The 13,078-nt window shown below is 49.1% G+C and overlaps 1 pseudogene; it reads right to left on the reverse strand.

Annotated features, from left to right (window-relative positions):
- Positions 1–12,050, reverse strand: part of LOC115128040 (F-box/WD repeat-containing protein 7-like) — a 61,534-nt pseudogene extending 49,484 nt beyond the window's left edge.
- Positions 12,051–13,078: the final 1,028 nt, after the last annotated feature.

The raw sequence follows: 13,078 nt of genomic DNA on the forward strand, positions 1-13,078 counted from the left end.
CTGAAACGTATTCCCCATCCCAGTGTGAAACGTATTCCCCATCCCAGTGTGAAACGTATTCCCCATCTGAAACGTATTCCCCATCTGAAACGTATTCCCCATCCCAGTGTGAAACGTATTCCCCATCCCAGTGTGAAACGTATTCCCCATCTGAAACGTATTCCCCATCTGAAACGTATTCCCCATCCCAGTGTGAAACGTTTTCCCCATCTGAAACGTATTCCCCATCCCAGTGTGAAACGTATTCCCCATCTGGAAACGTATTCCCCATCTGAAACGTATTCCCCATCCCCATCTGAAACGTATTCCCCATCCCCATCTGAAACGTATTCCCCATCCCCATCTGAAACGTATTCCCCATCCCAGTGTGAAACGTATTCCCCATCTGAAACGTATTCCCCCATCTGAAACGTATTCCCATGTGAAACGTATTCCCCATCTGAAACCCCATCCCAGTGTGAAACGTATTCCCCATCCCAGTGTGAAACGTATTCCCCATCTGAAACGTATTCCCCATCTGAAACGTATTCCCCATCTGAAACGTGTTCCCCATCCCAGTGTGAAACGTATTCCCCAAAACGTCCCCATCTGAAACGTATTCCCATCCCCATCTGAAACGTATTCCCCATCCCCATCTGAAACGTATTCCCCATCCCCATGAAACGTATTCCCCATCCCCATCTGAAACGTATTCCCCATCCCCATCTGAAACGTATTCCCCAGTGTGAAACGTATGTGAAACGTATTCCCCATCCCAGTGTGAAACGTATTCCCCATCCCAGTGAAACGTATTCCCCATCCCAGTGTGAAACGTATTCCCCATCCCAGTGTGAAACGTATTCCCCATCCCAGTGAAACGTATTCCCCATCCCCCCATCTGAAACGTATTCCCCATCTGAAACGTGTGATTCCCCATCCCCATCTGAAACGTATTCCCCCCCAGTGTGAAACGTATTCCCCCAGTGTGAAACGTATTCCCCATCTGAAACGTATTCATCCCAGTGTGAAACGTATCCCCGTCCCAGTGAAACGTTCCCCATCCCCATGAAACCCCCATCTGAAACGTATCCCCATCTGAAACGTATTCCCCATCCCAGTGTGAAACGTATTCCCCATCTGAAACGTATTTCCCCATCCCCGTGTGAAACCCCCCCATCTGAAACGTATTCCCCATCCCCATCTGAAACGTATTCCCCTGAAACGTATTCCCATCCCAGTGTGAAACGTATTCCCCATCCCCATCTGAAACGTATTCCCCATCCCCATCTGAAACGTATTCCCCATCCCAGTGTGAAACGTTCCCATCCCCATCCCATCCCAGTGTGAAACGTATTCCCCATCCCCATCTGAAACGTATTCCCCATCCCAGTGTGAAACGTATTCCCCATCCCCATCTGAAACGTATTCCCCATCCCCGTGTGAAACGTATTCCCCATCCCAGTGTGAAACGTATTCCCCATCCCAGTGTGAAACCCCATCTATTCCCCATCCCCGTGTGAAACGTATTCCCCATCCCAGTGAGACTTATGCCCCATCCCAGTGTGAGACGTATTCCCCATCCCCATCTGAAACGTATTCCCCATCTGAGTGTAAGACGTCCCCATCCCCATCTGAAACGTATTCCCCATCTGATATTCCCCATCCCCATCTGAAACGTATTCCCCGTCTGAAACGTATTCCCCATCTGAAACGTATTCCCCCCATCTGAAACGTATTCCCCATCTGAAACGTATTCCCCGTCTGAAACGTATTCCCATCTGAAACGTATTCCCGTCTGAAACGTGACTGAAACGTATTCCCGTCTGAAACGTATTCCCGTCTGAAACGTATTCCCGTCTGAAATGTATTCCCCATGTGAAACGTATTCCCATCTGAAACGTATTCCCCATCCCCATCTGAAACGTATTCCCCCCATCTGAAACCCCCATCCCCATGAAACGTATTCCCCATCTGAAACGTATTCCCCATCCCCATGTGAAACGTATTCCCCATCTGAAACGTATTCCCCATGTGAAACGTATTCCCCATACGAAACGTATTCCCCGTCTGAAACGTATTCCCCATCTGAAACGTATTCCCTATCTGAAACGTATTCCCCATCCCAGTGTGAAACGTATTCCCCGTCTGAAACATATTCCCCATCTGAAACGTATTCCCCATCCCCATCTGAAACGTATTCCCCATCTGAAATGTATTCCCCATTCCCCATCTGAAACGTATTCCCCATCCCCATCTGAAACGTATTCCCCATCCCCGTGTGAAACGTATTCCCCATCCCAGTGTGAAACGTATTCCCCATCCCAGTGTGAAACGTATTCCCCATCCCCGTGTGAAACGTATTCCCCATCCCAGTGTGAAACGTATTCCCCATCTGAAACGTATTCCCCATCCCCGTGTGAAACGTATTCCCCATCTGAAACGTATTCCCCATCTGAAACGTATTCCCAGTCTGAAACGTATTCCCCATCTGAAACGTATTCCCCATCCCCATCTGAAACGTATTCCCCATCCCCATCTGAAACGTATTCCCCGTCTGAAACGTATTCCCCGTCTGAAACGTATTCCCCATCTGAAACGTATTCCCCGTCTGAAACATAAACGTATTCCCATCTGAAACATATTCCCATCCCCATCTGAAACGTATTCCCATCCCAGTGTGAAACGTATTCCCCTGAAACGTCCCCGTATTCCCGTCTGAAACGTATTCCCCCCATCCCCCATCTGAAACATATTCCCCATCTGAAACGTATTCCCCATCCCCATCTGAAACGTATTCCCCATCCCAGTGTGAAACGTATTCCCCATCCCAGTCTGAAACGTATTCCCCATCCCATCTGAAACGTATTCCCCATCTGAAACGTGTCCCCATCTGAAACGTATTCCCCATCCCAGTGTGAAACGTATTCCCCATCCCAGTGTGAAACGTATTCCCCATCCCCATCTGAAACGTATTCCCCATCCCAGTGTGAAACGTATTCCCCATCTGAAACGTATTCTCCATCCCCGTGTGAAACGTATTCCCCATCCCCATCTGAAACGTATTCCCCATCCCCATGTGAAACATATTCCCCATCTGAAACGTATTCCCCATCCCAGTGTGAAACGTATTCCCCATCCCCATCTGAAACGTATTCCCCATCCCCATCTGAAACGTATTCCCCATCCCAGTGTGAAACGTATTCCCCATCTGAAACGTATTCCCCATCCCCATGTGAAACGTATTCCCCATCCCCGTGTGAAACGTATTCCCCATCTGAAACGTCCCATCTGAAACGTATTCCCCATCCCAGTGTGAAACGTATTCCCCATCCCAGTGTGAAACGTATCCCCCATCTGAAACGTATTCCCCATCTGAAACGTATTCCCCATCTGAAACGTATTCCCCATCCCAGTGTGAAACGTATTCCCCATCCCAGTGTGAAACGTATTCCCCATCCCAGTGTGAAACGTATTCCCCATCTGAAACGTATTCCCCATCTGAAACGTATTCCCCATCCCCGTGTGAAACATTTTCCCCATCTGAAACGTATTCCCCATCCCAGTGTGAAACGTATTCCCCATCTGAAACGTATTCCCCATCTGAAACGTATTCCCCATCCCCATCTGAAACGTATTCCCCATCCCCATCTGAAACGTATTCCCCATCCCCATCTGAAACGTATTCCCATCCCCATCTGAAACGTATTCCCCATCCCATCTGAAACGTATTCCCCCCAGTGTGAAACGTATTCCCCATCTGATCCCCTATCCCAGTGTGAAACGTATTCCCCATCTGAAACGTATTCCCACATCCCAGTGTGAAACGTATTCCCCATCTGAAACGTATTCCCACATCCCAGTGTGAAACGTATTCCCACATCCCAGTGTGAAACGTATTCCCCATCTGAAACGTATTCCCACATCCCAGTGTGAAACGTATTCCCCATCCCAGTGTGAAACGTATTCCCCCATCCCCGTCTGAAACGTATTCCCCATCCCCATCTGAAACGTATTCCCCATCTGAAACGTATTCCCCATCCCCATCTGAAACGTATTCCCCATCCCAGTGTGAAACGTATTCCCCATCCCAGTGTGAAACGTATTCCCCATCTGAAACGTATTCCCACATCCCAGTGTGAAACGTATTCCCCATCCCAGTGTGAAACGTATTCCCCATCCCCATCTGAAACGTATTCCCCATCCCAGTGTGAAACGTATTCCCCATCTGAAACGTATTCTCCATCCCCGTGTGAAACGTATTCCCCATCCCCATCTGAAACGTATTCCCCATCCCCATGTGAAACATATTCCCCATCTGAAACGTATTCCCCATCCCAGTGTGAAACGTATTCCCCATCCCCATCTGAAACGTATTCCCCATCCCCATCTGAAACGTATTCCCCATCCCAGTGTGAAACGTATTCCCCATCTCCATGTGAAACGTATTTCCCATCCCCATGTGAAACGTATTCCCCATCCCCGTGTGAAACGTATTCCCCTTCTGAAACGTATTCCCCATCTGAAACGTATTCCCCATCCCAGTGTGAAACGTATTCCCCATCCCAGTGTGAAACGTATTCCCCATCTGAAACGTATTCCCCATCTGAAACGTATTCCCCATCTGAAACGTATTCCCCATCTGAAACGTATTCCCCATCCCAGTGTGAAACGTATTCCCCATCCCAGTGTGAAACGTATTCCCCATCTGAAACGTATTCCCCATCTGAAACGTATTCCCCATCTGAAACGTATTCCCCATCCCCGTGTGAAACATTTTCCCCATCTGAAACGTATTCCCCATCCCAGTGTGAAACGTATTCCCCATCTGAAACGTATTCCCCATCTGAAACGTATTCCCCATCCCCATCTGAAACGTATTCCCCATCCCCATCTGAAACGTATTCCCCATCCCCATCTGAAACGTATTCCCCATCCCCATCTGAAACGTATTCCCCATCTGAAACGTATTCCCCATCCCAGTGTGAAACGTATTCCCCATCTGAAACGTATTCCCTATCCCAGTGTGAAACGTATTCCCCATCTGAAACGTATTCCCACATCCCAGTGTGAAACGTATTCCCCATCTGAAACGTATTCCCACATCCCAGTGTGAAACGTATTCCCACATCCCAGTGTGAAACGTATTCCCCATCTGAAACGTATTCCCACATCCCAGTGTGAAACGTATTCCCCATCCCAGTGTGAAACATATTCCCCATCCCAGTCTGAAACGTATTCCCCATCCCAGTCTGAAACGTATTCCCCATCCCCATCTGAAACGTATTCCCCATCCCAGTGTGAAACGTATTCCCCATCCCAGTGTGAAACGTATTCCCCATCCCAGTGTGAAACGTATTCCCCATCCATCCCATCTGAAACGTATTCCCCATCCATCCCATCTGAAACGTATTCCCCATCCAATCTGAAACGTATTCCCCATCCCAGTGTGAAACGTATTCCCCATCTGAAACATATTCCCCATCCCAGTCTGAAACGTATTCCCCATCCCAGTCTGAAACGTATTCCCCATCCCCATCTGAAACGTATTCCCCATCCCAGTGTGAAACGTATTCCCCATCCCAGTGTGAAACGTATTCCCCATCCCAGTGTGAAACGTATTCCCCATCCCCATCTGAAACGTATTCCCCATCCCAGTCTGAAACGTATTTCCCCATCCCAGTGTGAAACGTATTCCCCGTAGTTGGGTGCCCTAGTTGATAACCGTTCAGTTTTATTCATGTCCGTTTCTACATACGACGACACAGAGGTCCGGAACTGAACACAAACAAATGACAGGTCAACATGCAAGCATGTAAATATTGACCCAGCGTTGATCAAAAGCTCAGAACGCTTATATTCTTCATCTGACTCAGTTCTAAATCAGACCTGACTCTTTGTGAACCAGTTGAATCATGAACAGCAGTTGTTCGTTTTGTTCTCCTGATTCTGAACCAGTTGAATCATGAACAGCAGTTGTTCGTTTTGTTCTCCTGATTCTGAACCAGTTGAATCATGAACAGCAGTTGTTCGTTTTGTTCTCCTGATTCTGAACCAGTTGAATCATGAACAGAGGTTGTTCGTTTTGTTCTCCTGATTCTGAACAGTTGAATCATGAACAGAGGTTGTTCGTGACAACAGCAGTCATTTGCTGACATGGCTACGCTAGTTGGTGGTGGTGCTTCTTCTCACTCAGAAGGTGACAACAGCAGTTAGCAATGTTATTGTAGGAACGTTCTCTGTATCCTCAGGGCCTGTAAGAATCTCAGAATGAGAATGTTATTGTAGGAACGTTCTCTGTATCCTCAGGGCCTGTAAGAATCTCAGAATGAGAATGTTATTGTAGGAACGTTCTCTGTATCCTCAGGGCCTGTAAGAATCTCAGAATGAGAATGTTATTGTAGGAACGTTCTCTGTATCCTCAGGGCCTGTAAGAATCTCAGAATGACTTGATGGAATTCTTACTGCCTGGAGTTCTATACACTGTCTCTCTCTCCGTCTTCCTCTGTCTCTCTCTCCGTCTTCCTCTGTCTCTCTCTCCGTCTTCCTCTGTCTCTCTCTCCGTCTTCCTCTGTCTCTCTCTCCGTCTTCCTCTGTCTCTCTCTCCGTCTTCCTCTGTCTCTCTCTCCGTCTTCCTCTGTCTCTCTCTCTGTCTTCCTCTGTCTCTCTCTCCGTCTTCCTCTGTCTCTCGCTCCCTCCATATATATATATATTTTTAAATAAAGACAGCCCCTTTAAAAGCACAGCCCCATGCATGGAGGCACTATACATCATTAACACGTTGGACCTGCCAGTAAAATACCATGCTTCAGCCAATAGAGGGGCAGGTTGGGTGTAATACCATGCTTCAGCCAATAGAGGGGCAGGTTGGGTGTAATACCATGCTTCAGCCAATAGAGGGGCAGGTTGGGTGTAATACCCTGCTTCAGCCAATAGAGGGGCAGGTTGGGTGTAATACCCTGCTTCAGCCAATAGGGGGGCAGGTTGGGTGTAATACCCTGCTTCAGCCAATAGAGGGCAGGTTGGGTGTAATACAGGTTGGGTGTAATACCATGCTTCAGCCAATAGAGGGGCAGGTTGGGTGTAATACCCTGCTTCCGCCAATAGAGGGGCAGGTTGGGTGTAATACCCTGCTTCAGCCAATAGAGGGGCAGGTTCCTTCAGCCAATAGCCAATAGAGGGGCAGGTTGGCTGTAATACCCTGCTTCAGCCAATAGAGGGGCAGGTTGGGTGTAATACCCTGCTTCAGCCAATAGGGGCAGGTTGGGCAGGTTGGCTGTAATACCCTGCTTCAGCCAATAGAGGGGCAGGTTGGGTGTAATACCCTGCTTCAGCCAATAGAGGGGCAGGTTGGAGGGGGCAGGTTGGGTGTAATACCCTGCTTCAGCCAATAGAGGGGCAGGTTGGGTGTAATACCCTGCTTCAGCCAATAGAGGGGCAGGTTGGGTGTAATACCCTGCTTCAGCCAATAGAGGGGCAGGTTGGGTGTAATACCCTGCTTCAGCCAATAGAGGGGGCTGTAGTAATACCCTGCTTCAGCCAATAGAGGGGCAGGTTGGGTGTAATACCATGCTTCAGCCAATAGAGGGGCAGGTTGGGTGTAATACCCTGCTTCAGCCAATAGAGGGGTTGGGTGTAGGTTGGGTGTAATACCATGCTTCAGCCAATAGAGGGGCAGGTTGGCTGTAATACCCTGCTGCTTCAGCCAAATAGAGGGGCAGGTTGGGTGTAATACCATGCTTCAGCCAATAGAGGGGCAGGTTGGGTGTAATACCCTGCTTCAGCCAATAGAGGGGCAGGTTGGCTGTAATACCCTGCTTCAGCCAATAGAGGGGCAGGTTGGGTGTAATACCCTGCTTCAGCCAATAGAGGGGCAGGTTGGGTGTAATACCCTGCTTCAGCCAATAGAGGGGCAGGTTGGCTGTAATACCATGCTTCAGCCAATAGAGGGGCAGGTTGGGTGTAATACCCTGCTTCAGCCAATAGAGGGGCAGGTTGGGTGTAATACCCTGCTTCAGCCAATAGAGGGGCAGGTTGGGTGTAATACCCTGCTTCAGCCAATAGGGAGGCAGGTTGCTGTAATACCATCTTCAGAAGAGCAGGTTGGGTGTACTTTTGGGTGTAATGCATTCAGCCAAAGAGGGGCAGGTTGGGTGTAATACCCTGTAGTAATACCCTGTCAGCCAATAGAGGGGCAGGTTGGGTGTAGAACCCCTTCAGCAATAGAGGGGCAGGTTGGGTGTAGAACCCTGCTTCAGCCAATAGAGGGGTTGGGTTCCCTGTCTAGAACCCTTCAGTCAATAGAGGGACCAGTGCCCTGGCCAATAGAGGGGCAGAACCACCAGCTCAGCTAGAGGGGCAGGTTCCGTGTAAACCCCAGTCACTAGACCAGTTCCCGTCTAGAACCCCCAGTCACTAGACCAGTTCCCGGTCTAGAACCCCCAGTCACTAGACCAGTTCAGGTTGGGTGTAGAACCCTGCCAGTCACTAGACCAGTTCCATCAGTCTAGAACCCCCAGTCACTAGACCAGTTCCCGGTCTAGAACCCCAGAACCACCAGTCACTAGACCAGTTGAACCCCAGTCACTAGACCAGTTCCCGTAGAACCCCCAGTCAAGACCAGTTCCCGTCTAGAACCCCCAGTCACGAACCAGTTCCCGTTTAAAACCCACAGTAACGGACCAGTTCCCATCTAGAACCCCCAGTCACTAGACCAGTTCCCGGTCTAGAACCCCCAGTCACGGACCAGTGCCCGGTCTAGAACCCCAGTCACTAGACCAGTTCCCGTCTAGAACCCCCAGTCACTAGACCAGTTCCCGTCTAGAACCCCCAGTCACTAGACCAGTTCCCGGTCTAGAACCCCCAGTCACGAGACCAGTTCCCGTCTAGAACCCCCAGTCACGAACCAGTTCCTGTTTAGAACCCACACCATTGGTCAACTTCCTGCCCGACGAGATGCGCAGGCGTTGCGCCCACCAAAGGGTGCGTGCCACATCATCGACTGAGCCGTCGCCCATCAGATGGTAATACATTATTATAATGTGATGGGTTGAAGCTCTCTGAGCTCTGTGAGATCTGCTCTGTCGTCCGGCTGGAAACGGGACCCGTGTGATGTGCTCATCAGAATCTAAAAACATGTTCCGGGAAGGCACAGCGGTGTTCTAGAATACTGGACCGTTGGATTTCATTCTGTTCTCATTCGCAGAGGAGCTCAAGAAACGTATCCAACTGTCTACACACAACACAAATAACTACGAATAAAGGACGCCCCAGATGAGCGTTGGTTGGTCATTTCGGGGAGGTGCGCGGTCGTGCATCCCTCGTGAACAGCGGTCTCGGAGCCGCGTAGCTACGTCACAACGGTACGCCAGGTTATCGCTCTCCAGGACTCTGAATTAGACGAGAGGGGAGGTGCATTTTCTTACCTTGATGTTGAAGAGTGTTGGTTTTCCAGGGGTCAGACTGTCCGACAACCCCAAGTTGTGATCCGAGACAAACACCTGGTTCCTTCCCTCATCATCCTCCTCCTCCAACAGGGCAGAATGGTCACTCTCATCTTCAGCCATCTCTTCTTCTTCCTCCTCCTCCTCCTCCTCCTCCTCCTCTCCCTGCTCTTTCTCTTTTACATCCTCCTCTCCTCCTTCCCCCTCCTCATGCTTCTCCTCTTCAGTTTGGGTACTTTGGTTAGTTTTTGATTGGCAGTCTCCATCCCTCACCCCACTCTCATTGGCTGCTACCTCCCCGTGGGCAACAGTTCCAAACGGTTCGGAAGGGCAGGACTCCTCCGCTATGGTCACTATAGCAACGCTGACCACCTCCCCTTCTTCCTCTCGACAAATGAACTCCTCATCTCCCTTTCTCTTTTCTCCCTGCAAGGAGGATGAAGAAGAGATGGAGGATATCGAGGAAGAGAGGGAGGAAGTGGAGGAGGGGGTGCTGGCTAGCATCATTACCCCAATAGTGTCCATCCTTCCTGGACAGGATTTGGCGGTGTTACCACCCTTGGTCAATGGATCCTGCTTCATCTCCAGACTACTGTCCTCAGATGGAAGAAGAGGGCTGGGGCATCCTGGTCGATAAAACTGGGACAAGAGAGAGAGAGGGAGGGGGGGTTAGAGATTTTAAAAGTACTCCTTAAACCCAACGGAGGATTACTTTATTCAGGAGGCAGAAAGTTGTTCCCCTGACCACCAGATATTGGGGTAATGCACCTGTGTTGGGGGGGGGTGCATGTTGTTCCCCTGACCACGAGATATTGGGGTAATGTAATGCACCTGTGTTGGGGGGGGTGCATGTTGTTCCCCTGACCACCAGATATTGGGGTAATGCACCTGTGCACGTGTGTTGGGGGTTGCATGTTGTTCCCCTGACCACGAGATATTGGGGTAATGCACCTGTGCACGTGTGTTGGGGGTTGCATGTTGTTCCCCTGACCACGAGATATTGGGGCAATGCACCTGCGCACGTGTGTTGGGGGTGCATGTTGTTCCCTGACCACGAGATATTGGGGTAATGCACCTGTGCACGTGTGTTGGGGGATGTTGTTCCCCTGACCAATAACGTGCGTTAGAATGTGTGATTCAGGGGTAAAAATGCACCTGTTGCACGTGTGTTGAGGGGTGCACACGGTTGACGGTCATGTTTACCCTGACCACGAGCTATTGGGGTAATGAGACCTGTGCACGTGTTGGGGGCTTACCGTTGTTCCATCTACCACAATTGGGGTAATTCACCTGGCCGTTGTTACAGGGCGTTTTATCCAGTCTTTGCATGTAAATGTTCCCCTGACCAACATCCGATATTGGGGAAGGGCAAATGCACAGAGAAAAAACATCCTGTGTTGGGGGGTCTTTTCTCTTCTGCAAGAGAAACCCAAACGGGTGTGCTGTGATGGGGGTCATGTTGTTCCTTGCTAACACACGATGTTCCAAATGACCAGTAGGATCTGAAGACAGATGTCATATTTATCTGACAAAATAAACGGGGAATATTTCATTATCAAACTCTTCCCCTGACCAATCCATTATGACCTAGTATATCGATAATGCACCTGCGTTTTACAAGTCACTGTGTGAGAGACGGAGAGCAGTATTGGGAGAGCAAAAATGTATGTTCCCAACTGACCACAAGATATTGGGGTAATGCACCAGATTCTTAGAAAAGACCCGTGTGTTGGGGGTAGCCTATGTTGTTCCCCTGACCACAGAGATATTGGGGTAATGCACCTGTGTTGCCTGTGGTGGGGGGTGCATGCCTTGTTCCCCTGACCACGAGATATTGGGGCAATGCACCTGTGCACGTGTGTGGTGGGGGTTGCATGTTGTTCCCCTGACCACGAGATATTGGGGTAGCCACCTGTGCACCTGTGTTGTTCCCTGACCACGAGATAGGGGCAATGCACCTGCGCACGTGGTTGGGGGGTTGCATGTTGTTCCCCTGACCACGAGATATTGGGGCAATGCACCTGCGCACGTGTGTTGGGGGGTTGCATGTTGTTCCCCTGACCACGAGATATTGGGGCAATGCACCTGCGCACGTGTGTTGGGGGGGAGGGGGGTTGCATGTTGTTTCCCACGCGTTGAGAAACAAACCAATAACGTGCGTTAGAATGTGTGAGGTTCAGCGTGCGATGTGTTTTATAAAATGCATAAAACAGTCAAACATCCAGTTGAAGTCTAAGCTTAGAAGTTGAGGCTAACCTGGGCATGCACACGGTTGACGGTCATCGCTAAGTTACCGCTTATCTTTAACACAGCTAGCTACTTAGCTCGACAAGCAATTCGTGGACACTTCGCTTACTCGTTGCTCTCCATCTAACCACACAAGTAAACTCACCTTCACCGAAAACAGATGGCCGTTGTTGCAAGTACAGTGGCGTTTTATCCAGTCTTTGCACTCGAAATAAATCTGATTTTAGCCTCTTTCCCCCCCCCCGTAAAATACGCTAACATCCGTTCATCAGACGGCGAAGGGCATGGAGTCCACAGAGAAACATAAAACGCTCGTATAGGTCGGAGAAAGAGGCACTTTTCAGTCTCTTTTCTCTTCTGCAAGAGAAACCCAAACGGGTTGGCGTGCTGTGATGACGTCACGTCGGGGTCACCCTCTCTGGCGCCTTGCTATGACACACGGTGGAAAATTTTCTCTGAAGTTTGGGCAAATGATTAGAATTCAATCAAATATATTAAACGTATCCAGTAGGATCTGATATGACAGATGTCATGGTTATCTGACAAAATAAACGTACACTGACAAGCTTATATTGACATGAAAAACTTTATTTGGAAGAATATTTCATTATCAAACTCTCTCCAGGTCTCAAGACTCAATCCATTATGACCTAGTATATCGATTATGTTCAAAACTATTCATGCGTTTTTTACAAGTCACTGTGTGAGAGACGGAGAGCAGTATTGGAGAGAGGAATAAAGCGGTTTAAAAATGTATATGTTATTTACAAAATGTAACAAACAACTATGGACAAACTATAATACAAAAAGGCTCCTTTAATAATTATTTTAACAATATAATGTTTCTGTTGAAAACCAGATTCTTAGAAAAGACCCTTGTGAAAAACACATCTTCTGAAATGACACAGCAGGTAGCCTAGTGGTTAGAGCCTAGTGGTTAGAGCCTAGTGGTTAGAGCCTAGTGGTTAGAGGCAGGTAGCCTAGTGGTTAGAGCAGGTAGCCTAGTGGTTAGAGCAGGTAGCCTAGTGGTTAGAGCCTAGTGGTTAGAGCAGGTAGCCTAGTGGTTAGAGCCTAGTGGTTAGAGGCAGGTTGCCTAGTGGTTAGAGCCTAGTGGTTAGAGGCAGGTTGCCTAGTGGTTAGAGCAGGTAGTCTAGTGGTTAGAGCAGGTAGCCTAGTGGTTAGAGCAGGTAGCCTAGTGGTTAGAGCAGGTAGCCTAGTGGTTAGAGACAGGTAGCCTAGTGGTCAGAGGCAGGTTGCCTAGTGGTTAGAGCAGGTAGTCTAGTGGTTAGAGCATAGTGGTTAGAGCAGGTAGCCTAGTGGTTAGAGACAGGTAGCCTAGTGGTTAGAGCAGGTAGCCTAGTGGTTAGAGCAGGTAGCCTACTGGTTAGAGCAGGTAGCCTAGTGGTTAGAGC

This window comes from Oncorhynchus nerka, linkage group LG12 (genome assembly GCF_034236695.1).
Source record: "Oncorhynchus nerka isolate Pitt River linkage group LG12, Oner_Uvic_2.0, whole genome shotgun sequence".
NCBI classification, from domain to species: Eukaryota; Metazoa; Chordata; class Actinopteri; order Salmoniformes; family Salmonidae; genus Oncorhynchus; species Oncorhynchus nerka.